General features: G+C 52.3%; 1 gene segment (V, D, J or C); it reads left to right on the top strand.

The window, feature by feature from the left end:
- Window positions 1-23,362, top strand: part of LOC308550065 (immunoglobulin lambda variable 1-40-like) — a 429,946-nt gene that overhangs the window by 100,010 nt on the left and 306,574 nt on the right. Inside the window, exon 2 of the V gene segment in view lies at window positions 21,740-22,066.

Below are 23,362 nucleotides of genomic sequence, written 5' to 3'. Positions count from 1 at the left end.
CTGTGGAGGCATCTGCCAGCTGGACCACTTTGCAGTGAGATGTGTCCTCGAAAGGGGGGGAGAGTCACACACAATGAGCAACAGCACAGGTGTCCCAGGAACACATGCTGAGGGGCCATCAAGGCCACCGACCACCCCAGTGTCTGCTGTAAATTTTACCAGGAATGAACATTTCTGAGTCACATCTCAGCTCTCTCCCACTGACTGTCTGAGGCCGTGGGCGCTGCTCTGCGCTTCCTTCCGCTCAGACATGTCACCCATGGGCCTCATGGCTCCAAACGTAGCAAACCTTGTTCTTCTCCCAGTCTTTCAGTCGGCACAACAGTGAGGTAGACGACCATTCTGACATGACCACACGTATACATGTGTGACAGGCTAGTTCAAGCACATGCTTGTCTCTTGCAGGGGTTTGGGGACGTTCAATGCGTGTTTATGCTGAAACCCACCGGTGAGGGACACGGTGTGTGCGCGTGTTTTCAGTCAGTGAGGGACCAGGACGAGGGAACGGAGGGTGGGAGGTTCATCAGGGGGAGTCCTATTGATGGTGGCTGAGGTGGTGTACAGGGAGCAGGTGACACTCTGAACTGTTCCCTGTGGGCTGTGTCGCTCCAGCAGTGTCATATCTAATTCTCTGTTTCCGTCTGGGATGCTGCGTGCATGCCCTGCTACCAAGAGCCTCTCAGAGGTGCCAAAATGCGACGGACCCCGGGATGTCAGGTTGAATCCTATTTGCTCCCAAAGGACAGAGCAGGAGGTGCCTGGGACCCCATGAAGGACAGGAGTTGGGGTTTTGAAGCAGCAGGAAAGGGAGCGAAGGTGGAGCCTGAGAACAAGGGGAGGTCCTGCAAGGGGAGGGCGCAGGGGGCTTGGCCAGACCATGAGGCCTCCTGAAAGGAGCCAAGGATTTGGGGTTTTGTGCAAACTGCAGGGAGGAGTCCTGAGGGTTTAAAGCAGGTGACCTGCCTGAGCTGAATGACAAAGATCCCTTGAGCGCCTTGAGGAGAGAGGGCCCAAAGGAAGTGATCCTGGTCCAAGCCATTTACTAAGTGGCCCAGTGAGTCTAGAAATGTGGGGACGGTTGGACCATTTGCATAGTTAAAGCAGAGTTGGATTCGGGCACAGTGAGGACACACAGTGATGGGTTCTGCATTCAACTGCCCAGACATTCGGGACATGGGCAAACACATCGCAATCTCACATTTATCTTGCTAACAAAATAGGACAATGCGTGAGAAAATACAGGTAGGGAAAGTTTTATTTCAAATATAAAAAAATATTAGGATACCTAAGAAAATCTGAACAAGAAACACAGGACACAGATATGAAAAACTCCACATACTAAGATAAAAAGTCAACTCCTAGAAGGAGTTCCCACGTACACGTTCCACTGGCAAATGTGAAGCCTACAAAAGCCATTGTTTTTATCAATCACTTAATCACATCAGATCTCCATGGAAACTGACCTGCATCTCATAGTCCTCCTCTGAACATGCCTCAGAATGTATTCCTGGAAAATTCCCTGACAGTCCTTGCCAGCCCTAAAACCAGATAAACGGTCCCTTCATCTGTGACATTGGACATGAAGGTCACTGTGTTTTTACTTTGGTAACATCTTCACTGTAGGGGAAACCCAATTAATTTGTCATTTATGTATATTATTGCGCCTCCCACAGATGAGGACTCCCGCTGGGACTGAGATAGTACAGCGACCACACAGTGTATCAGAATCACAGTATCTGGGAACCAGCCCATGATGCATGAACAGAGACAGTCACCTGCTCAGCTGCAAAATCCAGCTGGGCGCTCAGGGCTGTGGGCGGTGGGGAGGTGTGTGCTCTGTGACCAGCAGGGTGCGCTGTGGGACTGCCCTGTGATCCCTGCTGAGCAGCTCATGGAGGAACATTCACTCCTAGGGGCCTGGGCCTGGAGGCTGGGCCCTGTGCTCACTGATGTGTTGTCTCAGCAGGTGCTTCCTCCCAGGGCTCCCCCAGGGGTGAAATGAAGCTCCAACCTTCTCACTCTGGGGTGTGAGCTGAGCTGCTGCCCCCGGGCTCAGGGAGGGGCTGGCATTCAGGGGAGGGACTCACATTTGCATGGAAGCCCCTCCTGTGGCAGAGGGTGGGGAAGAAAAGGAGGCCTGGGGAGCCCAGCCCCACTGTGGGCTCAGGGGCTGTGGGCACCATGGCCTGGACTCCTCTCCTCCTCGTGCTCCTCTCCCACTGCACAGGTAGGGACAGGCTTGGGGACCAGGCCTCAGTTCCCAAGCTTATTCCCTTCATGATCAATCTCCTGAAAAATGTCCCCTGGCCCCTGCCCAGCACTGACAAGTGTTTGTGTTCCTGCAGGTTCCCTGTCCCAGCCTGTGCTGACTCAGCCGCCCTCCGTCTCTGCATCTCCTGGATCCACAGCCAGACTCACCTGCACCCTCAGCAGTGGCTTCAGTGTTGGCAGCTATGCCATATTCTGGTTCCAGCAGAAGCCAGGGAGCCCTCCCCGGTATCTCCTGTATTACCACTCAGACTCAAGTAAGCAGCAGGGCGCCGGGGTCCCCAGCCGCTTCTCTGGATCCAAAGACACCTCGGCCAATGCAGGGCTTCTGCTCATCTCAGGGCTGCAGCCTGAGGACGACGCTGACTATTACTGTGCTACAGATCATGGCAGTGGGAGCAGCTATAGTTATGCACAGTGACTCAGAAGAAGAGGAACTAGGACAAAAACCCTGGGCCCAGAGATTCTGGCTCTGAGCCTCGTTTCAGGCAGAAGCTTCTGTGGAGACATCTGCCAGCTGGACCACTTTGCAGTGAGATGTGTCCTCGAAAGTGGGGAGAGTCACACACAATGAGCAACAGCACAGGCGTCCCAGGAACACACGCTGAGGGGCCATCAAGGCCACCCGACCACCCCAGTGTCTCCTGTAAATTTTACCAGGAATGAACATTTTGAGTCAACAACTCAGCTCTTTTCTACCATGGTGTCTTGTTTTGCCCTCACGCAGAACCTTCACTTCTGACTCTTCTGGGCAAAAAATGTGTGGGGGTCTTTCTCCACAACAGCAATTTGCTCGGACACCAGCTGAGGTCCTACAACATCACCCAGTTCCAACACTATCTGCCTGGGGACGGTGTCAGAGCCACAGTTAAGGGGCCAGTCCCAGGGGACTGCCCGCCCTTCAGGTGCTGATCACGGGAAGGAGGTCCCAGGTTTCCCACAACTTCTTGGTTACAAAGCGAAGGTTCCCATGATCCTTCCCTTGGTTTCAGTTACTTTGCTAGATTAATTGGGTACTGCCCCTGACCCTTCCCCCTCCTCAAGGAAATAGGGGGCCAGGTCAGAAAATTCCAAGCTTCTAATCAGGCCTCTGTCCTTCCAGTGACCTGTCCTCAACCAGGAGCCCACCCAGAGTCACCTCATTCAAACAAGAGGCACGCCTGTCACCCAGGAAATTACAAGGGTTTCAGGAGCTCTGTGCCAGGATCCTGGGGCCGACAGCAATCTATATTTTCTATTTTGTCACAATACAGTGTCTGCAACTACAGATGATGACCAGGACCCTCAAAGTCACCCACAAAATTAATGTCCTAAGTGGGAATCCTATGTTACTAATAATACGTCATATCTGATATGTTAATATTCTCCCTGGTCATACACACAATTCTCTCCTTTTAGAACAAAGCTACAAAAAGTTGGTGACAACTACCAGAGACTCTCGGTGACAGCACCCCTCGCCCCTTCCCAGCCCTTCCCTGCTCTGCGGCTGCATCCCTCCCCCTCCCCATCTCTCCCTCTGGCTCTTCAGGTCTAAACTCCATCTCCTCGCCAGGGTTTCAGAGAAAAGTGACCCGTCCTTGCTGGAGCCTCCCTCCCCTGGGGCTCCATCTCCAGGGAGGGTGATAAACAGAACTTAGTCAGCATAGATCCCGTGGTCATCTTCCTCCCAAACTCTTCTCCAAACTGGTTCCCTCCTCACCACCCTCGGCCAGTCTCCAATATGTCAGCACAGTTCATGAGTTTTCCTGAAAAAGATGTGATGAGTCAACCTTCCCAGAGCTGCACACAGGAGCTATCGATTTATCTACTTTTTCTCCTTCAGAATGACCGAGGCCCCACATGCCACCCGTTTTGAACGCAGGCCGTTGTATTTTTGGCCCCAAAAACACTTCTTTCCTAAGGACCAGCTCAGTCACACACACATTTTGCTTGGACTAGGGAAGTCCCACTTATTAGCTCTTTAACAAATAAATGTAAACACTCTCTCCCGGTCACCCCCTGGGAGGTATCTGGGGGCCACAGGGGACTGTGGGCCATGGCTGTGGTGTCAGGGGCAGGAAGAAGTGGGCTGTGTGCTCACCCCTGTGCCTCCTGACACCTGAAGACCCCACAGCTGAGGTGCTGCAGGGACGAAAGGGGACAGAGTTCTCACTCCATTAATCCTGGACTGCTGGTTGAGTGTAATTGTTATCAGATCTATTCAGCACCAAATTCCCATTTTCTGCCTAAATTCATCCTGGTTAAAGGGAATTGGCCTTCCAGACACTGGCCTTCTGAGCTCCGGGCTCCAGCGCCTGGACGGTCTTACAGAGAACCAGGCCCCGGGACAGGTTTGGATGGACAACACCTTCAGGGGATGGAGAGTGTATAAGAGGGAGAGGGGCCACTTGTCCCCATGCTCGGACTGAGGAAGACACTTCCTGAGGGTGCAGGGCTCTCCAGCCCCGGGAAGAGGCTGATCCTCATTGTTATAGAGCTGAACACAGCCCCAGTGCCACAGAGACCTCCTGTTCCTTGGGGAAATGTGTTGAATCTCCCTCCATGCTCCTGCCTGGACATCACTCCCCTGGCCCTGACTGTGACCAACACCAAGTGAGGGTCTTGCTTGTGGTGTCACTTGTGCTATTAAAACAAAAGGGTTTCATGCTCTCAACTCTGTCTGTCTCTATGGGGTCAGTGAACATATCTCTGTTTGAAGATATAGTTCTTCCAATGCAAACAGAATTGCTTTGTTTCCAGAGCATATAGCCCCACAGTGCTGAGTGGGGTCAGGAAAAACAAAAGTGCAGCAGGTATGACCCCAGAGAACCAGGTATCCCTCTGCACAGCTGTGTATCCCCAGCTGCCAGCCTGGGCTTCACTAACAGTTCTCTGGGCTCTGAAACCATAGAGAAGCTGGCTTTTTTCACCTGATCTTAGAGCTTTGTGGAGTCCTGGATTCCCAGGTACTGGGAAACAACTCCCCACTCAGCAGGTGTGAACAATCTCATTACTAAGGAATAGGTAGAACTGGGGGACAGACATGTGAAAAGATGCTCAACATTACATGTCCTTGGGGAATTGCAGATTTAAACAGTCAGATACCATTAGGCTCTCATCAGGATGACTGACACTCGGTATACTGATGCCATCAAATGTCCCCAGGGTGTGGGCATCAGTATCTCTCACTCACGCTGCTGGGAATACAATTTCATGGCTGCTTTTGAGGACACTTCAAAATTTCCTTACAAAGCTAAAGATTCTATAGGATGCAATACTGAAAAGACATTCCTAAGTATCTGCCTAAGTCGGTGGCTACGTCCACACAGGTATATACACATAAAGTTCCTAGACGCTCTATTCATGATCATCAAAACTGAAAAGCATGAGATGTATTTTTCAACAAGAGAATGGATAAACTGTGTTTCATCCATGCAATGAAATATGATGTGATGACAAAACGAAATGCTATCAGGCCACAAAAGGATATGGAGAAATATTGCATGTGTTTTCTAAAAATAATAATAATAATAATAATAATAATAATAATAATAAAAAGTCATTCTGAAAAGCCTGGAGTTGTCGGGAGTACAAGATATGGGGGAGGAAGTACGAGGCCCGAGCACCAGCTCTTGCCCATGGTCACTGTGTCTCCTGCATCCACCAGAGTGTGCCTTCTGGGAGCTGAGGAGTTGGGGTTTTATTTAAACAGCAGTGAGGAATCACTGAGGGTTTTCATCAGGGGGTGACCTGTCTGAGCTGAATGAGAAAGATCCCTCTAGTGCATGAGAAGAGAGTCCCTGAGGGAGATGGGTTCCCCTCTCATAGGTCACTTACGAAAGGGCCCTGTGAGTCTAGAGGTTGGAAACCGCTGGACCATTTGCACAGATAAAGCAGGTTAGGATACGGGCACAGTGAGGACGGGATGGTTTCTGCATTCAACTGCCCAGACATTTGCACATCTGCAAACACATCGCAATCTCACATTTAGCTTGTTACTAAACTAAGACAAGGAATAAGAAAATACAGGCCGGGGAAGTTTTGTTTAAAAGAGAAACAAATTTTAGGACAGCTAAGAAAAGAAGCTTGCAATAAATATGTGACACACACAAGCAAAAAACGACAAACATCAAAATATAAAGTCACTTCCTAAAGTAAAGAAGCATCCCACACTCTCTACTTATAAACTTGAAGCCTGCAGAAGACTTTCCCCCCAATCATCAAATGGAATCAGATCTCTATGAAAACTGGGAATTCATCACATGTCTTGAAATGTTTGCTGAATGGTTCCCTTTTATATATGCCATGCAGTGTATTCCTGGAAAACTGTCTTTCTATGTCATTTCCCTGAACAGCCCCTATGAAACCTTCAAACTGGATCAACTGCCCCGTCATCTGTAATGTTGAACAAACTCACTGTGCATTTACTTAGCAACATCATCACCGGAAGTGAAACCCAATTAATTTATTTATGTGCATTTTTGCACCTCCTACAGGTGGGAACCCTGGGACTAAAATACTACAGTAATCACTATAGTGTATTAAAATACCAGCACTTGGGAATTGGCCCACAAATGTGTGAATAGAGAAAGGGACCTGGTGAGTTACAGCAACCAGCTGGGCTCTCAGGGCTTTGGGTCATGGGAAGGTGTTTGATCTGTGACCAGCAGGGGGCGCTGTGGGACTGCCCTGTGGTCTCTACACAGAAGTTTAGAGAAGACCATTCACTAAAAGGCTGACCCTGTGCTACCTGCGAGGGATTCAGCAGCTGTGTCCTCTCGGGACTGGCAAAATTCCCTGAGCAGGAACCTGTGTGTTGTCTCAGCAGGTGCTTCCTCCGAAGATTATCCCAAGGGTTGAAGCCAACTTTCCTGTTTCTCAATCTGGGGATGGGCTTAGCCCCAAGGTGCAGGGAGGAACCAGCACTCAGGGGATGGACTCACATTTGCATGGAAGCCCCTCCTGTGGCAGAGGGTGGGGAAGAAAAGGAGGCCTGGGGAGCCCAGCCCCACTGTGGGCTCAGGGGCTGTGGGCACCATGGCCTGGACTCCTCTCCTCCTCGTGCTCCTCTCCCACTGCACAGGTAGGGATAGGTCTCCAACCAGGCCTCAGATCCCAAGTTTATTCCCTTCACCCTCAATCTCCTGAGAAACATCCCCTGGTCCCTAGACAGCACTGACAAGTGTCTGTTCCTGCAGGTTCCCTGTCCCAGCCTGTGCTGACTCAGCCGCCCTCCGTCTCTGCATCTCCTGGATCCACAGCCAGACTCACCTGCACCCTCAGCAGTGGCTTCAGTGTTGGTGGCTACTGGATATTCTGGTACCAGCAGAAGCCAGGGAGCCCTCCCCGGTATCTCCTGAGGTATAAGTCAGACTCAGATAAGCACCAGGGCGCCGGGGTCCCCAGCCGCTTCTCTGGATCCAAAGACACCTCGGCCAATGCAGGGCTTCTGCTCATCTCTGGGCTGCAGCCTGAGGACGACGCTGACTATTACTGTGCTACAGCTCATGGCAGTGGGAGCAGCTATAGTTATTCACAGTGACTCAGAAGAAGAGGAACTAGGACAAAAACCCTGGGCCCAGAGATTCTGGCTCTGAGCCTCGTTTCAGGCAGAAGCTTCTGTGGAGACATCTGCCAGCTGGACCACTTTGCAGTGAGATGTGTCCTCGAAAGGGGGGGAGAGTCACACACAATGAGCAACAGCACAGGCGTCCCAGGAACACACGCTGAGGGGCCATCAAGGCCACCGACCACCCCAGTGTCTGCTGTAAATTTTACCAGGAATGAACATTTCTGAGTCAACATCTCAGCTCTTTTCTACCATGGTGTCTTGTTTTGCCCTCACACAGAACCTTCACCTCTGACTCTTCTGGGCAAAAAATGTGTGGGGGTCTTTCTCCACAACAGAAATTTGCTCGGACACCAGCTGAGGTCCTACAACATCACCCAGTTCCAACACTATCTGCCTGGGGACGGTGTCAGAGCCACAGTTAAGGGGCCAGTCCCAGGGGACTGCCCGCCCTTCAGGGGCCGATCATGGGAAGGAGGTCCCAGGTTTCCCACAACCTCTTGGCTATAAATCCAAGATTCCCATGATCCCTCTCTTTGTTTCAATACATTTGCTAAAGTAATTTGCTAACTCCACCAAAGCCCTTCTCCCTCCTCAAGCAAATCAGGGGCAAGCCTGAAAATTCCAAGCTTCTCATCATGCCTCAGTCTTTCCAGTGACCTGTCCTGATCCAGGAGCCCACCCAGACTCACCTCATTAATAGAACAAAAGGCATGCCTGTCACCCAGGAAATTACAAGGGTTTCAGGAGCTCTGTGCCAGGACCCTGGGGCCAAGACCAATATATATTATCCACTGTCTCACAATCTGTTTCTGCAGCTACAAATGATGACCAGAACAGTTAAGTTCACCCACAAATTAATGTCATAAGTGTTTAGTTTCTGTTACCAATGACACATCACATGTGATACGTTCATATTCACCCTGGTCATAGACACAATTCTCTCCTTCTCTGAACAAACCTACAAAAAGTGAGTCATAAGTACTACAGACTCTCACCCATGCTGCTGGGAATGCAAAATGCCAGGGCCACTTTGGAGGACACTTTGACAGTTTCTTACAAAGCTAAACACACCCATATGATACGAGACAGAAATCACACCCCAATATGTTTCCTTGCATCTGTCACTGTGTGCAGACAAGCACCTGGACATGAGGCCCCCGGCTCCTCTATTCAGGTTTCTTACAACTTGGGAAGCAACTGCTGTCCTTCAACAGGCGAATTAATAAAGAACCTCGGCCCATTTACAGTGGAATTTGATTATCAATACAAATAAATGGTTTATCAGAGCACAGAAGGACACAAGCAGCCTAACACTCATATTTCTAAGTGAAAGGAGCCAATCTGAAAAGGCTGGAGCTGTGCCGGGTGCAGGAGCCGGCAAGGACCAGGGCCCAAGCCCTGGGCACCAGCCCTGCTGGGGCGGCCCTGTCCTTGGCGCCCATCAGGGGGCGCGCGTGCTCCAGGTTCCTCTGCGGGGAGCCCTCTCCCCACCTCTGACCTGTTTCCTGTTTCATCTTTGGACTGAAGCCCTCTCACTCCTATAATCTTCTTTTCTCAGCTGCGGCCCTGGCTTAGGCTCAAGGAGGGGCTTGCAGAGCCTCCAGAAGGGTGGATTTGCATAGACTTCCCACCCTCAGGGCCAGGGGGACATATAAGAAGTTTGAGGCTCAGGCCTGGCTGTGGGGCTCAGGGAGCAGTCTGGGGGCGTCTCCACCATGGATCGGGCCGCAGTCCTCCTCGCCCTCCTGGCCCAGTGCACAGGTGCGGTCTGCAGGGAATTCCGGGAGGGCACCTGTGTGTCACCTGGGAGGAGGACCTCTCCTCCCGCCCTGGGAAAGGGGCCTGTTCTGTCCTCCCTGATCTCTGTGTTGCTCCCTCCTTGCAGGGTCCTGGGCCCAGTTGGTGCTGACTCAGCCCGCCTCTGTGTCGGGGTCTCCAGGACAGAAGGTCACCATCTCCTGCACCCGCAGCAGCGGCAGCATTGGAAGCAGGCCTGTCTACTGGCACCAACAGCGCCCTGGCAGTGCCCCAGCCACTGTGATCTATGCTGATAACCAAAGACCGTCGGGGGTTCCGGATCAGTTCTCTGGCGCCATCGACAGTTCCTCCAATGCCGCCCGCCTGACCATCTCGGGGCTGCAGGCTGAGGACGAGGCCGACTACTACTGTCAGTCTTCTGATAGCAGCTATCAGCCCACAGTGGGGCCGACTCATGGGGAAGTGAGACCAGAACTCCCAGGGCCCCCCACTGGGGCTGCCCTCACCTGCCCCCACCATGGAGGGGTGGCTCCCTTCTGTCCCCTGCTGGGATTTTGTGTTCAGATTGTAGGGTTCTGCGCCCCCTATTCCCTCTCCAACGTCCCCACTGTCCTGATGGGTGACTGCCTGTTTCTTCTGCAGTCCCTTTCTGGAGACTTAGTTCAGGGCTGGTTTCTGAGCCTCTGACTGCTGACTATGGCGGGCATCATGGCTTGTGGAGGGGGCTCCTCCGCACATGTGGGACATTCAGAAGCATCCCTTGGGCTCCACGTATAAAATGCCAGTAGCACCCTCTTCTCTAGGATTAAACCAATGAAAACACCTGCAGCCATTTCCCAGTATCCCCTGAGGGGCCACATCACCCCAGTTTGGGAACCGCTTGGTTAAAAGGACATGTTCTCAGCTATTAGGGTGCCATTGCCTTTCAGTCTTGTTTATGCCATTCAGCTGCATGGAGACCAGGGGTGTCATGTCTCTGTGCTTCTGTGTTCCCACCTGTTACACAAAACAGTTACACAAACTCCCATGAGGTCAGAGAACCTGTGGCCCAGTCACGTGGAATCTCCCCTCATCCAAAGCGTAGAGTACAATTTTGCCCTCAATATATGTGCGGTTAATATGCACATAAAAATACATATCTATCCTCAGTTATTCTCTTAGAGAGTTTTTTTCAAGCTTGACGGATGAAGATGAATGAGCACATGACAAGGTCTCGCACGCTTGGAGGCTGCATTTTCCTTGGGTCCGAGAGAAGAGACAGGAGCAGCAGGTCAGAGGAGCAAACTCTGAGGACAGGGACAGGAGGCCTCCAGGGTCTAATGAGCTCCCGAGTGCGGGGGAGTCGTTGCCATGTCTGCTCACATTGCACTGAACTAGGAGCCTGTAAGCTCAGCAACTGCCACATGCCCTAATACACAGCTCAAAATCCACCGTGTGATCAGTAAAGTTTAATAGGCAAGTCTTCAACCCAAAGTCCCAAAAGAACCCTGGTGGGAAAGCTCATGAAGGGAGAGCTGCGGGTTGGAAACCTCGGAGTGAATGAAGACGGGATCCTGCACCGCGACACGACTGTCCGAGGCCGTGGGCGCTGCTCTGCGCTTCCTTCCGCTCAGACGTGTCACCCATGGGCCTCATGGCTCCAAACATGGGGTGACTTGTTTGTCCTCTCTTTCAATCGGTTCAACAATCAATTAGCTGACCATTCCGGAGACGACAACACATAGAGATATGTGACAGTAGATGAAATCCGTTGCTGTCTCGTGTTAAGAGTTTTTGGATATAAATGCGCATTTATGCTGAAACACACCGGTGAGGGACATGGTGTGTGCGTGTGTTTTCAGTCAGTGAGGGACCAGCACGAGGGAACGGAGGGTGGGAGGTTCATCAGGGGGAGTCCTATTGATGGTGGCTGAGGTGGTGTACAGGGAGCAGGTGACACTCTGAGCTGGTCTCTGTGGGCTGTGTAGCTCCAGCAGTGTCATATCTAATTCTCTGTTTCCATCTGGGATGCTGCGTGCATGCCCTGCTACCAAGAGCCTCTCAGAGGTGCCAAAATGCGACCGTCCCTGGGATTTCAAGTTTAATCAGATTTACTCCCAAAGGACAGAGCAGGAGGTGTCTGGGACCCCAAGAAGGACAGAAGTCTGGGTTTTGAAGCAGCAGGAAAGGGAGTGAAGCTGGAGCCTGAGAACAAGGGGAGGTGCTGCAAGGGGAGGGCACAGGGGGCTGGGCCAGACCATGAGGCTTCCTGAGAGGAGCCAAGGATTTGGGGTTTTGTGCAAACAGCAGGGAGCAGTCCTGAGGGTTTAAAGCAGGTGACCTGCCTGAGCTGAATGACAAAGATCCCTTGAGCACCTTGAGAGAGGGCCCAAAGGAACTGATCCTGGTCCAAGGCATTTACTAAGTGGCCCAGTGATTCTAGAAATGTGGGGACCATTGGACCATTTGCAGAGTTAAAGCAGAGTTGGATTCGGGCACAGTGAGGACACACAGTGATGGGATCTGCATTCAACTGCCCAGACATTCACACAGCTGCAAACCCATTGCAATCACACATTTATCTTGATACTAAAATAGGAGAATGCATGAAAAAATACAGGTAGGGAAGGAAAGTTTTATTTCAAATATTAAAAAATATTAGGAAACCTAAGAAAATCTGAACAAGAAACACAGGACACAGATATGAAAAACTCCACACACTAAGATAAAGAAGTCAACTCCTAGAAGGAGTTCCCACGCTACACGTTCCACTGGCAAATGTGAAGCCTAGAAAAACCATTGTTTTTACCAATCACTTAATCACATCAGATCTGCATGGAAACTGTACCTGCATCTCATAGCCCTCCTCTGAACATGCCTTCGAATGTATTCCTGGAAAATTCCCTTACAGTCCTTGCCAGCCGCTTAAACCAGATAAACGGTCCCTTCATCTGTGACATTGGACAGGAAGGTCACTGTCTATTTACTTTCGTAACAGCTTTACTGGAGGGGAAACCAAATTAATTTGTCATTTATGTATATTATTGCGCCTCCCACAGAAGGGACTCCTGCTGGGACTGAGATAGTACAGCGACCACTAGAGTGTATCAGAATCACAGTATCTGGGAACCAGCCCATGATGCGTGAACAGAGACAGTCACCTGCTCAGCTGCAAAATTCAGCTGGGCGCTCAGGGCTGTGGGCGGTGGGGAGGTGTGTGCTCTGACCAGCAGGGGGCGCTGTGGGACTGCCCTGTGGTCCCTGCTGAGCAGCTCATGGAGGAACATTCACTCCCAGGAGCCTGGGCCTGGAGGCTGGGCCCTGTGCTCACTGATGTGTTGTCTCAGCAGGTGCATCCACCCAGGGCTCCCCAAGGGGTGAAATGAAGCTCCAACCTTCTCAGTCTGGGGTGTGAGCTGAGCTGTAGCCCCAGGGCGCAGGGAGGGGTTGGCACTCAGGGGAGGGACTCACATTTGCATGGAAGCCCCTCCTGTGGCAGAGGGTGGGGAAGAAAAGGAGGCCTGGGGAGCCCAGCCCCACTGTGGGCTCAGGGGCTGTGGGCACCATGGCCTGGACTCCTCTCCTCCTCGTGCTCCTCTCCCACTGCACAGGTAGGGACAGGCCTCCAACCAGGCCTCAGTTCCCAAGTTTGTTCCCTTCATGATCAATCTCCTGAGAAACTTCCCCTGGTCCCTGCCCAGCACTGACAAGTGTCTGTTCCTGCAGGTTCCCTGTCCCAGCCTGTGCTGACTCAGCCGCCCTCCGTCTCTGCATCTCCTGGATCCACAGCCAGACTCACCTGCACCCTCAGCAGTGGCATCAGTGTTGGCAGCTATGCCATATACTGGTACCAGCAGAAGCCAGGGAGCCCTCCCCGGTATCTCCTGTCTTACTACTCAGACTCAAGTAAGCACCAGGGCGCCGGGGTCCCCAGCCGCTTCTCTGGATCCAAAGACACCTCGGCCAATGCAGGGCTTCTGCTCATCTCTGGGCTGCAGCCTGAGGACGACGCTGACTATTACTGTATGATTGGGCACAATAATGCTCCTCACAGTGACACACACAGACGGGGAAGTGGGACAAAAACCTCAAGCTCAATTTTTGTCTTGGTTCCCAATGAATGAACATTTTAAACTAACTTCTGTATGCAAACTGTACTTGGAAGTACCTTCTGGTTTATAATGGGTCTACTTTCAATTTTTCATTCCATGTTTCTGAAGTCTCAGAAAAACAGAACCAATACAAAAATGAACGGGTCGTTATGTCACTGCAAAGGAGCCTGTTTTCCATGGGTAATAAAACCAGATCATTTGGGACTGCTGTGTTTCTTTTGAAATAAGGAAACAGCATTTAAAACATTTTTCAGAGCCCCGGGACCATCCCGGCAGGTGGCCCGTCCTCCACAGGACAGACTCCGCTCTTCAGAGGTCAGAGCAGTGCCCTCCTCCTTCCTGCCAAGCCCCTGTGCTCCGGGCTGGCTGAAAAGCGCGTCACCCTGATGAGGCGCTGAGCTGGGAGGTCCTGGGTGGAGACTCGGGCCCGGGAGGAATTCCAGGCGCAGAGCTGGGCTTTACCTCTGCTGGGAGCCTGAGCCTTCAGTTAAATCAGGAGAGAGGGGTTGTCAAAGGGAAATTTGAGGTCTGCTGACAAGAAATCTTTGTGGGGGTCAGGATAGGGTGAGCAGGCTTGACGGTGGCTGGGAAACGCTGAGCCTGTTCCAGGGAAGGACAGTGAAATGGGTCCATGGATGAGACCTTCTTCCAGCTGACACCACTCAGGACCTAGGGGCTCCACTGGGTGGGACTTTCTGAGCCCACAGGCACTGACTGTCCTCTCCTGTCACACCCCATTGGGGCTCCCCCACCCTCCAGGGCATGGGGTGGGCTGTGGGGCATCAGGAACAGGAAGCTCCCAATCTGTGCCTGTGCCACTCCCTCTGTGAAGCTCTTGATGAGCCCAGATGCCAGGTCCCCTTCTCCTGAGCCTGCTAACACATTGATAGTTCCCATAACAAGGGTCACAATAGCGCCCAGGCAGAGCAGCTACCCTGCCTGTGACCTAGGACAAAGGCGGCTGACAGCAGGGGTCAGCCCTCCACATGGCTCCTGCTGTGAGCACAAGGCCTCTTTCACCACTTTTGATCTCTGGCCTGAGGAGGAGGCTGACTGTCACTGTCACAGGACCTAACAAACCCCCTGCCAGGGGCAACTGAGGGAAACATTTGCCATCCTGTCTTCTGTGACCCATGTTGGCTTCTTCTGTCCCTTGTCATATAAACCAAGAGAGCTCATGTTCTCACCATTGTCTATCTTTGTGGGATCAACAAAAATATCTCCCTTTCTTAGTGGTTTCCTAATACAAACAGAATCGCTATGTAGCCGTTTTCAAAAATAGAACTCAGAGTTCCTGGGGGACATGACAATGACGACAGAAGTCCTGCATCTGTGACCTGGTTTGCCCAGGGTCTTCTGCTCCAAGCTAAGAACCAAGAGACAGGGAGCTTTCAGGAATTGTCATATTATCTTTCATTGCCAGAGTCGAGACAAGATTTGCACAATATTTAAAATGAGATTGAACAGCTTCTGATATTTTTATTTCAAAATACATTCCGTTAATCAGAATCACTGAACTAATTTCTTTCCAAATATAAAAAGGCCATTCTTTTTAAGTCTACAATGATATCAATATTGGATGTAAATTACAACCTAGGGAACTTACCATGATTCTACACTGTAAATAATGTTTAATAAAATGAGAAATGCATTTATTTCCGTGCTGGTCATTACATATTTTTTTGTACTTTATCACTGTAGTTTCAGACAGTCTCAAAAATACGAACGCAGTCTAAAAGGGCTTTTGTGTTGTTAAATTTAGCAAACACTGGAGTGAGAAATAACAGACACTGTGCACGGAGTTTTGAAGCAAGGAGAGGGGATAGGGGGAGCCCAGCACGTGCGGAGAGACCGTGTTTTGCGCGTGGTTCTGCCAGACTCGCGGCTGAGAGTCTCCCTGGCTCCAGCCCCTCAGCGCTCGGGCCGCTCAGCCTCCGCCGGGCCCGGGCCGCGCGGGCTGCTCGCCTGGGCCCGGGGCGAGCGGGGGCTGCTGAGAGCACAGCCCGGCCCAGCTGCCTTAGAGCAGGAACAACGGGGGCATCAGAGTCAGGGCGCGGGTGCCCGCCCCGCCCTGCTGTCAGCGTGGGCAAGGGTCCCAGTGGGACCTGAGTGCCCACCCGCAGTGAGCACAGCAGCTGCCCTGAGCCCTGGGCTTCCTTCCCTGAGGTCAGCGGGGCCCTGCAGGGGCTTGTCCCACAGCCGCTTGAAGGGAACCAGCTGGTGACAATCACTGCCCCGGTGTCCCCAGGAAGGTGTGAGGAGCACAGAGCCCTGGAGGCAGTGCCCCAGGTTTTCTGGGCCGGGGGAGCTGGTCACACACCCCCTGACCCTCTGCTGCCGCTCAGGGGAGGATTCCTGAAGGAAGGAATTGCAAATGGGACCCGGGGGCGAATATAATCCCCACAACGACCGGGATGCAGTAAAAATCTGCACTCGTTACATCGAGAACCAGGGAATAAAATCGTGAACAAGAAAAGAAAATCAGACACTGACACTGAGAGGACCCGGGTGAGGAAACACTGTGACAGGCAGTATTTGGGCAACGACCCTAAAATCCACTTGAGGAGCAACTACAAGCATTGTTGGTACCAATGGAAGGAAGAAAAACTCAGAATTGAAATAGATTTCGTGAAAAAAACACACATATGGAAATTATAGAACTGAAAACACAGTAGGTGCCTTAAAAAAGAAAACTCTGTGCTGGGAATCCAGATAGTAGATAACACATTTATATCCATCCATCATCTATCTATTATCTATCTATCTATCTATCTATCTATCTATCTATCTATCTATCTATCTATCTATCTATCTATCATCTATCTATCTATCTATCTATCTATCTATCATCTATATCTATCTATCTATCTATCTATCATCTATCATCTATCTATCTATCTATCTATCTATCGATCTATCATCTATCTATCATCATCAATCATCATCTATCATCTATCTATCATATACCTATCTATTTAGTTAGTTAGTTAGTTAGTTAGTTAGTTAGTTAGTTCAGGGTCCACCATTCTTACTTCTGCATAGTGCCCACCACCATGAACATTGCTCCGAGGACGTCACCAGGGGGCGCTGTGGATCTTCTCAGAGCTGCAAGTCCTGCAACCAAATCAAATGGTTCTAACTGAATACGCCCTGTGCCCATGGTCATGGCCTGAGTTAGAGGGGACAGCAGGTGCTTCCTCTCAAGGGACAGACTCCGAGCTCACAACCACCTCAGCCTTCTCCTGAGACTGAAGCTACAAACTGGGGCCAGGACCCAGCATTGGACGGTCCTATGGGCTCCTATTTGCATAATGCCCCCCAAGTACACCCTGCACCCAGCACGCTGAGGAGGAGATAAAGGGGCACCCAGAGACCGGCACAGCATGAGGCCAGGGCATCTTGGAAAGTCTCACCATGGCCGGGACTCCTCTGCTCCTCCTTCTAGTCCTGTCTCTCTGCCCAGGTTCATGGACATTTCAGACACCAGCCTTTGGAGGGATTCCTCTGCCTTTACCCTTTGTTCCTGACCCTGTCTGTTTTCATTTCAGGGTCGAATTCTGAGGCTGTGGTGACTCAGGAGCCCTCACTGACCGTGTCCCCAGGAGTGACAGTCACTCTCACCTGCACCTCTAGCTATGGAGCAATCAGTAGCGGCCACTATCCACACTGGATCCAGCAGAAGTCTGGCCAAGTCCCCAAGACACTGATTTATGATACAAACAATAAACACTCCTGGACCCCCGCCCGGTTCTCAGGCTCCATCCAAGGGGGCAAAGCTGCCCTGACCCTGTCGGGGGCCCAGCCCGAGGACGAGGCTGAGTACTACTGTGCTCTGTTGTACAGCGACCATTTGCACAGTGACAGATGCAGGTGGCGAAGGGGGGCAGAAACCCAAGGCCCAGTGCACCCCTGCTTCTAATATCCCCCGACTCCTGTCACAGGGGCTGCATCTCGCTATTGTGGGCTCGAAGGTTTGTTCTCTGTGGCCCCAGAGGAGGCAATTGGATCGGTTTCTCTAAGCTGAGAGTTCCCGGGTCCAGGAGAGACCCCCTCCCATTCAGGCCCCGGCTCTCACTCAGCACCTGCTCACATTACCCAGCTGAATAACGCAAACTCTCATTGTCCGTAGGTTGGTCAAAAGCATTTATGTTGCTGTCTACACAGTCTGAGCCGTCCCTCAATATCATGGGCACATCATCAATTACCAGTATCAGAGGAAAGCTTCCAGAAAGCTCTCTCTTTCCTCACTCTCAACAGTGCAGCATTTCTCAAAAAAGCTGATTAGGGCCCATGTAGAAGGAGTGCCCGACCTCGGAGACTACCCCGGGGGTCATGGGGACAATAAACAGCCACAACCACAACCACAAGCACAACAAAGATGCTCAGAGTAATGACTTCGTTTTCAATCTTTAGCTTGGAAACAATTCCAAGATTAAATACAAAGAGAATAAAATTATAACAAAAACATAATTAAATGTTGATTAATTATAATAAATTTAAAGGAAATAAATGAATCTTCAGAATAGCACTTAAAGCCAAATAAAAGCCCTGAGCAGAGAGCGGAGGAGGAGACACTTTTTGAAGAACAGCGACAAATTGCAGTGACCAAGGGAGACATAAAAGGCCAGGGCCTGGCAGCGATGTGGGGCGGCAACACTGACAACACAATATCCCCTTATAAGGGAGAGTCACAGAGGCCTCTTGTCAGTGTGAAGGGACAGAGCGCAGTGTAGATTTTGAGCCCTGAACTCGGTTGTGGATGGTCCTGTATGTGTTATGGTCCCGCACAAGCGGCAGAAGGAAAACAAAATGTCAGGCGAACCAGGCATACCTGGGAACAAAAACCCGGGGACTAGGTGCTGCATTTAGCAGCCTCGAAGCTATTACTTATCTGGAGCCATGTTCTTGGCCCTCAAACCCAAGGAGGGCCCTGCTCTTTCTCTAGCTCTGGGTAGTGACATCACAAAGATCCAAGTGCAAAATAGGTTGTCCCCCAGGAGGGCTGGGTGTGGCCTGAAGGGCTGGTGGACCCTGCACCAGAGACCAGTAGGGGGCACTGTTGGGAGGGTCCTGCCTGGGCAGAGCTCAGGAAAAAGCCCTCATAGAATATGGTCGGCTGGCATTTCATACTTGGACTAAGAGTGTCCTTCCTGGAGTGCGGTTCCGATAAATCCCTTTTGTTTATGGGTTTAGACGGAATCCAGAATCTCCCACTCATATGAGGGAACGTGGCCTAGGACACGGCGCCCATTCTCTACATGCACCTCTCTGAGCCAGGGGTGGGGAACATTTTTTCTGCCAAGGGCCATTTGGATATTTATTGCATCGTTCAGGGGCCATACAAAATTAACTTAACAATTAGCTATGAACAAAGCTCCTAGATTGTTGAGTTTTGAGTGCTGCCTGTGGTGGCCTTGGCAGGGCCAGACCAAATATTTTCCCAGACCTTATAGATTCTGCGGGCCAGATGTTCCGCACCCCTTCTGGCAACAACACCCGATCTGATTGTCCATCGATGAGCAGGAATTCACTGATGCCAGAGGCCGGCTGCCCAAGCAGTGTCCAGGACGGTTTGGGGCAGGACCAGGGAGACACTGAGCTCAGCTGTGTCTGTCTCAGGATTGCTGGCTGTTCATGGGTCCACCAACTACTCGTTTGACTGAAAACCGCAGGGTTCTGGGCTCTGGCAGGAGCTGGAGCAGTGAGGGAAGGGACCAGACAAACCCAGACTCTGACAGCCTCTGGGCCCAGCTGCTGCAGGAGATGCAGAGGGAGGGTCAGGTCCCTGCGCAGAAGGTCGCGGGCTGGTTCAAAGACTGGGCTGGACCCGGGACCAGGATGGAGCCCGTGGGGTGTGGGGGGCAGGGGTCGGGCAGGAGGTGAAGGCCGGGTGGCCAGAGGCTTGGGGTTGATCTGGAAAAACTGGGTAGAGGTGAGTAGCTGCTCCTCCTGGGAGAAGGGTCACAGGAGTGTGTGTGGCTGGGGCCCAAGGCCACCCCTGTGAGGGAAACTTTACCAGCAGACTCCTCCTTGGTCAGTGGGGACACGGGAAGGTGTGTTCTCCAGGTGACAAGTGGGGACTCTTGCTGGGCTTTCCCCCTGTTTCTCTCAGGTTTCTGTGACATGTCCCTCCTCCCTGGCCCTGTATCACCAGGACGATTTCCTTCCTGGGAGCTGAGCGCCTCTGGCTCATGAGGCGGAGCGTCCCCACAACACGACTTCCAGTGAGGGCGACTCAGCCTCTCTCACCAATGACCTGGTCCCGGGGCTTCAGGGAAACTGGCTGCATCACTGACCCGCTTCCCCGACACCCTCACTGAGACCAGGGAGGGGCCTGTCTGATTGATTCGGGAAACAGGTGCCTGGGCCTGAGGTAGGAACTGGGGCCAATCCCATGCTGACCACGGGGCTGGGAGGTTTGGGTCCAGATCAAAGCAACAGAGACAGAAAGTCCCTCGCACTTGTCCCCCGCGTGGAACACTCGGCCTCTCCCCCTCTTCACTAGAGCCCGTTGGGTCTGGTAACGTGGACACTGGAGACTCAAGAGGGAAACGGGCAAGGTGGGTCCAGTCTCACCAGTTAGCAGCCTGACAACGGACCTGTTCAATGTTCTGCCAAAGTTCAGTTCCCATAAAAGCCACCGCCGCTCCCATCAGTGAGGCAATGATGTGAAGCCCAGTCCCCTCGGGAAAGTCAGAAAGCAGCAAATATTCCCAAGCATGGCCAAGGCCTTCTCCCAGACTGAGGACATGGGTCAAGCGGGTTAAGAAGCTGCATCAGTGACCCTCCTCCCACCCCCTGGGAGCCTCTCCTTCACCTGCCCCTCACCCCTCAGGTGAGGACAGGCCCAGAGGACCAGCGCCAGAACCTCTGGCCCACTCACCAGGGTGCATCTTCTGCTTTCATCCCTAAAGGTGCTTCCCCAGGTCACCTTGAATTCATTCCTTAGAATCCCCACCCCACCAGGTCCTGGTCCCAGGTGGTACTATCACTGTCACCTTCCCCTCTCTGTCAGGGATCCTGATCAGAGTGAGTCTGACTCGAAACATCAGATAACTGTCTCTCACACAAATATACAAAAGACAGTTCTGAAATATTTTATTCAACTTCTATGTTCACGAGGAAACAAGCTAATAGGTAACGCTTGACTGGACAGCAGATGTAAAAGCAAATACTTAAAATCTTTTGAATAAAGAAAAGGACCCTGAAAGACTATTTTTTATGTATTGGGAATATAGTGAGTAATTTTTAACACAGGAGGAATCACAGAGAAAAATAAAACTGTCTCCTGAAAATAAGGGAGCATGCCTCGAGGGGACAGTCACTGCTCTGGTCTTGACCCTGCTCTAAGAAAAGTTGACATAAGTGTTAGCAGCTCGTTTCTCACCACTGAACGGCCAAGGGACACGTGCACAGACTCACCCTGAGGAGCTGGGTAGAACATAGAAAGTGTCCCGAAGTGATTAGGAGGCCACATAAGGGGCACCTGGACTGCCCCTCAGGCAGGGGGCCTGTGACCTGAGCTGGGAGGAGGCAGGATCTGTCCCTGATGGGCCTTAGTCACCAGGTTACACACTGGTGTTTCTAGGCCTGGGCAGCAGGGGGCGCTCGGGGACTGTTCCAGAAGGTCTGCAGTATTCAGAGCTGGGACCTGTTCCTTGGCACTGACTGGTGACCTCTGCTCAGGTCTCACAGCTGTGACCTCGCCACGCCCTGGGCCCCACCCAGCCCCTGAAACCCTCAGGACCAGGTAGCTGCCCCAGGGCCCAGGGAGGAGTCAGAGAGCTGAGGGGTCTCATTTGCATGAGGGGACCCTCCCTCCTGCAGAGCATGAAGAGGGCAAGGAGAGGTTTGGGGGCAGCTCTGCTTCAGCTGTGGGGCCACTGGAGGCAGGACTCAGCGAGGATCTGCACCATGGCCTGGTCCCCTCTCCTGCTCACCCTCCTGGCTCACTGCACAGGTGACTGGATGTGGGGACAGGGAAAGGGACCTTGGGATGAGACATGGGGTCCTCTTCCTCTTCCTGTCTCTAGACCCAGAATCACCATGTCTGTGTCTCCCCCTCTTCCAGGATCCTGGGCGCAGTCTGTGCTGACTCAGCCGTCCTCAGTGTCTGGGGCCCTGGGCCAGAAGGTCACCATCTCCTGCGCTGGAAGCAGCTCCAACATTGGGGATGGTTATTCTGTGCACTGGTACCAACAGCTCCCAGGAAAGGCCCCCAAAACCATCATATATGGTACTAGCAATCGACCCTCAGGGATCCCCGACCGATTTTCTGGCTCCAAGTCTGGCAACTCGGGGACCCTGACCATCAGCGGGCTGCAGCCTGAGGACGAGGCCGACTATTACTGCTCAGCATGGGACAAGAGTCTCAAGGGTCCCACAGTGCTCCAGGCCTGTGGGGAACTGAGACAAAAACCTTCTGGCCCCACTGCAATGTGTTCCCCTGGGCCAACCCCACTCCTCTGATAAGTTAGGTGCTTCCCCTGTTTGGGGACCTGAAACTGGGGTCTGAGACACGCCTCAGGGAACCTCTCTTGAAAATCTGGCCACATCCTGTGTGTTCTGCCTTCCCAGCCTGCCCGTGGCCACATCACATTGGGGAACTTTGTCAACCTGAGTAGAAATTCCTCTGTGTCAGGGGAGGCTGCCCTGGAGGAAAGGACGGGTCAGGGCAGATGCAGGGTCACCGAATCCAGCTGGGTCTGTGCCAGACCACATCAGGAAGGTGCAGTGTGTGCACTGTGACCAACAGCTCCCCAAACAGCCTTGGATGGTAGGAGTCGTCCTTTGTGGTCCTTGACCCCTTCCCTGGATCAAATCTGGCAACTCAGGCCCCTGGAGCAATGCTGAGCCCACAGCTGAGGACAAGGCTGCTTCTCAGTGCCACTCCCGAGACAGCAGCCCCAGCGGTCACACAGAGCTCCCAGCCCTGGGGAACCGAGGCCACAAGGTGCCCTTTCTGGTCAGCCAGGAGGAGGAACGGCCAGCACCTGCCTCTCAGGCTCAGCCTGAACCTTCTGCTTCTACACCTGCTGCCACCACCAGGGCCAGGCTCCAGGGCAACCCCTGGAGGTTGTATACGGCTCCTCTACCTTCTGTCCTCAAAGTCACTCATGGCAGCCCGATCCTACACACAAGGTCTTCAAGGAAACAGAGCCCAGCTCCCCATCAGCTGGGGACCCGGCTTCTTTGCTCTGAAGCCGAGGGGCTGAGCTCAGGGGCCAATCTGTGGTCATTTCAGACCGAAACTCTGACTAGGGAATCCTGTGTCTCCATCACTGATCATTTTCTTATTTCCAGGATGTTCCACGGCTCTGCCATCTTGCCTTCGGTGCTCAGTGTGAATGTTGGGGACTACAAGATCCTTTATCCCGGGAGAAAATATTTCTTCTGAGCAAGGGCCTACCACGCAGCCCCTCGGCTCGTGCAGCCACCGTAGATGCCCTCGGTGGTGTGGCATCAGGGGGTCGGAATCTCCACTTCCGCCACCCTCAGAAGACACATCTGTGGTGGTCATTGTCATGTTTGCATGCCTGAACTGAATTGGAAAACAAAAATTTCAAAAGCAAAGTCTCTATTTCAGGCAATGACACGCGATGGGGACAGTGAGATTGTAAGAGGCCACTTCATCCTTCCAGCCACCAGAAAGCTCCTCCAGGAGTCCCCTGGGGGGCTGGGAGGGCTCAGAGTG

Source organism: Miniopterus schreibersii (assembly GCF_964146895.1).
Source record: "Miniopterus schreibersii genome assembly, chromosome: 20".
Taxonomy (NCBI): Eukaryota; Metazoa; Chordata; class Mammalia; order Chiroptera; family Miniopteridae; genus Miniopterus; species Miniopterus schreibersii.
Note: the sequence above shows the minus strand (reverse complement) of the source record. Positions and strands in the feature narration are given on the sequence as shown.